Raw genomic sequence first — 5,026 nt, forward strand, 5'->3', positions numbered from 1 at the left:
AGTCAAAAGTGGTTATTCCCAACGTTGATCAACTCCCAATCTATGCCAAGATTTTTTTAAAGCATTATCTTTGAAGCATTATCACTGTACCATTTACACCCTGTATCCTGTGCATGTGACGAATAAACATTCATTTGATTAGATGATTAACGCACCATTCACATCAGCTATCATAGTCAATATAACAGTGACTGACTTCACCATCACTTTCTAGCCATCATTGACATTGAGATGAAGATGGTCAAACGTGAAAATATAAAATACATCGTGATCCTAATGGAATATAACAAAGCAATTCTGTTGTCTTTGCCCGATTTATCTTTACAATGACAGGGGGTGCACCGTTCCTGGAGGTACTGCAATACCAGGTCGATGCGTGGAGTGGACGGAGCAAGCCCCTATTCCATCTCCCTGTTCCAAAAATCAATTTAATATATGGTCCCCAGATAGGGGACGTATCAGATATTAAACTGATAAGAACAGATTTTTCTTTTGGAAAAGTTTTTATTGTACATTTCCTTTAAAACAGCTCACAATTGAAATACATTTACACACATAAAAACGGCATAAAGTGCATTAAAACCAGCATTACATTACAGTTACATTTTAAAAGGTACATGTTGTTTATTTAAAACAATAAAACAATCCTACATAAAAGTACCTATTCCTGTAAAAGCCAATTAGTAAAAGCCATTTTAAAATGTGTGTACATGATTTAACAAAGTTAAAACAGTTTTTAAGACATAAAAAGCCTGTCAAAAAGTCACTTTGTTAAAAAAGCTGTCTTCGGTCCTTTGTACAAAAACGGGGTGAGTCCTTATCGAAAAAGCCTCCTCCTGCTCTTCCTGAATCAACTCCGTACCCGTCCGTCGGGGCCCAGAGGAGACTCCTCCCCTAGGCGCATCGCCCTAGGCGCCGCAGCGCTGTCAGGCCGTGGCCGCCGGGACCTTAGATGTTGTGGGGGACCCTTCGCCTGGGGTCGAGGCCCCCTGTCGTTCGTACCACCCCAGGGCTTCCGTGGCTACCAAAGCCACTGCCTGGGGGGTGGTCTCTACCTGTTTCCCCACCAGCAGGTTGCGGGAGGACCACAGTGCATCCTTCAGACACGTGAGGGTGGGCCAGAGTTGTGCGAAGGCCTTTGTTGTTATAGGCCTTCGGCCCACCCCATACAGCACGAGCTGGGGCGTTAGGTCCTCCCCTGCTGGCAGGCGTGGGGAGATCAGGGGGCCTGCTTCCTTCCACAGGTCCCGTGCGGCTCTGCACTCCCAGAGCAAGTGCCTCACCGACTCCTCTTGGCCGCAGCCCGGTCGGGGGCACGCGGATGTCCTCGCCATGCCCCGGGAGTGCATAACGGCCCTGACCGGGAGGATCTCATGGGCGACCATCCAGGACAGGTCACGGTGCCGATTCAGCAGAGCAGGATGGGCCACGTTGCGCCAAACCGTTGAGGGCTCGCCTATAGCAAGCCCGCGCACTAGACACACCGGTTCCCGTTCCTGCACAAGAGAGAGAAGAGAGCGGTGTTTAGTTAAAACAGTGACAGGCTCCTTTTCCAGTTTAAAATGTCTTAAAAACGTTCTGAGCTGTACATAGTGTGTGGGGAGCAGGAAAGAGACTGGGGCTCGCAGGTCGACTGGGATCAGCCTCAGAGACCTGAGGTAAGACCCCAGCCAGAACCGTGCGAGGGCCTGGGTCTTGTTGCTGACCGGGGAGGTGGCAAGAGTGAGATGTAACGCTGTGTAGCGGCTGCCCAGGAACAAGTAGAGGTCAGGCAAGCCTTTCCCCCCCTTGAACCTGGGCCTCTTTACCACCTCCCTCCTCAGCCTCTCCCACTTGCTTCCCCACAGAAAATAAAACAACATCCGGTCCAGAGCTAAAAGAGTTTTTCGTGGGGGGATAAAAACAGAACTGATCAATAAAAGCACAGGTAAAATCACAGCCTTGATGATTAAAACCTTGCCCTCAAAAGTCAGCTGTCTCAGTCCCCAAAACCCTAGTCTCTGTCTTACTGTCCCTAACATCCCGGTCCAATTACCACTACCTCCTCCCTCCCTGTCAAATTTAACCCCTAGAACCCTAATGTCCGTCATCCTAACAGTCAGTGGTAGTCTGGTCAAGTCTGAGTCTGCCCACGGTCCGAAAAATTGTGCCTCTGTCTTGGTTCTGTTCAGTCTCGCCCCAGAGGCTCGTCCGTACCAGTCAGTCCTGTCCAAAGTCCTGTCGACGGATAAAAGGTCAGTGCATAAAATGTTGACGTCGTCCATGTAAAAAACGCACTTGGCGGTCATCCCCCCACTCCCCGGGATACCCACCCCACTGATCCGTTGGTCCCTTCTCAAGACCTGTGCCAGTGGTTCTATGCAGGCCACAAACAGGAGGGGAGATAATGGACATCCCTGACGGACGCCGCAGTGTACTCCCACTGCTCTTGACAAATGCCCATTTACAAGGATTCTGCTGGTGATGTCCCCATACAGCAATCCCACCCAAGCTAGAAACCTTTCAGGAAATCCCATGTTTTGCAGTACCTTGAAGAGGTACTGGTGCGAGACCCGATCAAAAGCTTTCTCAAAGTCTAAATTTAGGACTATAAGCCGCATGTTTCTGTCTCTCGCATAACAGATGGCATCTCTGATCAGTACTAGGCTGTCCGTGATCTTCCTTCCCGGAATGGCACAGGCTTGATCCGGGTGGATCACCTCCCCTAAAACAGAAGACATTCTGAGTGTTAAAACCTTGGTAAAAAGTTTACAGTCAAAATTTAAAAGTGTAATTGGTCTCCAGTTTCTAAGGTCAGTCCTGTCGTTTTTCTTATGTAAAAGAGTCACTATCCCTGTTCTAAAACTGTCTGGTAGTCTGTCAAGATGTTCAAAGTCAGTAAAAACAGTCAGAAGTTCGTCGGCTAAAACATCCCAAAAGGTCAGATAAAACTCCAAAGGGAGGCCGTCCTCCCCCGGTGATTTACCCCTCTTAAAATGTCTCAGTCCTTTGTCGAGTTCTGTCGTTGTTAAGTCTTTTATTAAGTCGTCTGTGTTGGGTAAAATCCTGTCAATGTATGATAAAACGTCCCCCATGGTTTCCTCACATACTTCTTTTTCCCCAAACAGTTCCCCATAAAAATCCTCGACTACTTCTATAATTCCCTCTGTGTCTGTTTTTAAAAACCCATCTTTATCTTTTAACCCTACCATAACCCTACCCTTACTAACTATCTTTTTAAAAAAGTACCTCGTGCACTTCTCCCCCTCTTCTAATTCCCTTTCTTTACTTCTTAAAATAACCCCCTTACTCTTCTGTTCTGCTAAAAATGCCATCTCTTTCTTAACTTCTTTTATTTCCTGGTTAAAATCAAAGCCCTGTTGATTTAGGTTAAAATAACGCTCCAGTCGCTTCTGCAGTCCCAACATGCGTCTATCTTTTTCTTTGCTTTTTTTCTTTCCTATCTCTCTAAAGAAGGTCCTCGTCTTACCCTTCACCATTTCCCACCACTGTGCTCGTGTGTCAAAGAAGTCCTGTAGCGTCTGCCACTGGCTGAACTGCTCCCTGTACTGGCTAACTACTCTATCATCTTCTAAAAGGGAGCAGTTCAGTTTCCAGGGCCCTCTTCCTACAGTCACACCCGAAGTTAGTGAAAGGGTGCACGTCAGCATCACGTGATCTGAGAAGAAAGCAGGGGTTATTCTAGCATCAGTTGGCGGGCAGTCGCGGGTAAACAGATAGTCAATGCGAGAGGCTCTGGTGCCGTCACCACTGGTCCAGGTGAAGCCCTCCTCTCTTGGATGCAGGGTTTTAAAACAGTCCGTTAGTTTAAAATCCCTGCACAACCCTTGCAATAAAACGCTTGACCTATCTACCTTAAAATCTTCTCCCGCTCCTCTCCTGTCTGCTCTACTTAAAACACAGTTAAAATCCCCAACCACCACTAGAGGATCCCTCCCCAGCATGTGGGACTGCAGGTCTTCTAAAAGCGCGCACCGGTCATGTTTGTTATTAAAACCATATACATTTAGCACGTTAAAATCCCTCCCCATAAAAGTACAGTTGGCTAAAAGAGCACGTCCCCCAACCACCACTGTGCTCCCCTTCACCACCACCTGTGGGGTCTTGAATAAAATGGCAACACCGTCGTTTCTGTTAAAATTGGAACCACTCCAAATGGAGGGCCCGTGCTGCCACTTCTCCTCCCATTTGCTGTAAGAGGATAAAAAGGGTAGACCACACTCCTGCAATAAAAACACATCTGAGTTAAAACTTTCTAAAAAGGATAAAACAGATTGTGCTCTTAAATCAGTTTTTACGCTCCTAACATTTATAGTGGTGATGTTAAAAGCCATAAAAGAGGTTAGTAAAAACAGTGCTAAAGAAGAAAGAAGGCATTAAAACAGTTTAAAAGGGGTTATTTATTAGAAACTTTCTCTCTCTCCCTGCGGGGTAAGGGGGGGTGGCAGGGAGAGGAGGTAAAAACAGGGTTTAAAAACGATTCTTGGTTGGGGGAGTTTGATGGGAAGACCCTGGACTCATCCTCCCCCTGGGAGCTCTCCCACTCCAACTTTCCCTTCTTCTCCTCGCCCTGTTCGGGGTCGGAGAGCTCCTCAGCGTTTCTCTTCCTTTGGGGAAGGTGTTCGCCCAGGGTCTCTCCCACCGCTCCTGCACTCTCCCCACTTGACAGTGTCGTTTCCGACACTGTCATCATACTGTCAGACCCACTTGGGGAGCTCTCACTCTCCGTCTCTCCAGAGCCGTCTTTCTCGGCCCTTTCTCCTTCAGGGGTCACATCAGTCTGGGGCGGGGGGGTTGGGGTGGGGAGGGTTTTTGCCTCCACTCCCACTTCTCCCACCACCGCACCTTCCGCGCACTCCACCTTATCTACCACTTCCTCCACTACTGCCACCACTTCCTCAACAACCGCCACCACCTCCTCCACTACCGCCACCACCTCCTCTACCACCTCCTCCACTACCGCTACCTTGGCAACTGCCGCTTCCTTCTTCTGGCGCTCGGAAGCCCGGTCCGCAGCCGCCGCCTC

At 48.4% G+C, this 5,026-nt stretch overlaps 1 pseudogene; it reads right to left on the minus strand.

Annotated features, from left to right (window-relative positions):
* Positions 1–331: 331 nt before the first annotated feature.
* Positions 332–505, minus strand: LOC121564850 (annotated as a pseudogene).
* Positions 506–5,026: the final 4,521 nt, after the last annotated feature.

This window comes from Coregonus clupeaformis, unplaced genomic scaffold (assembly GCF_020615455.1).
Source record: "Coregonus clupeaformis isolate EN_2021a unplaced genomic scaffold, ASM2061545v1 scaf0850, whole genome shotgun sequence".
Lineage (NCBI taxonomy): Eukaryota > Metazoa > Chordata > Actinopteri > Salmoniformes > Salmonidae > Coregonus > Coregonus clupeaformis.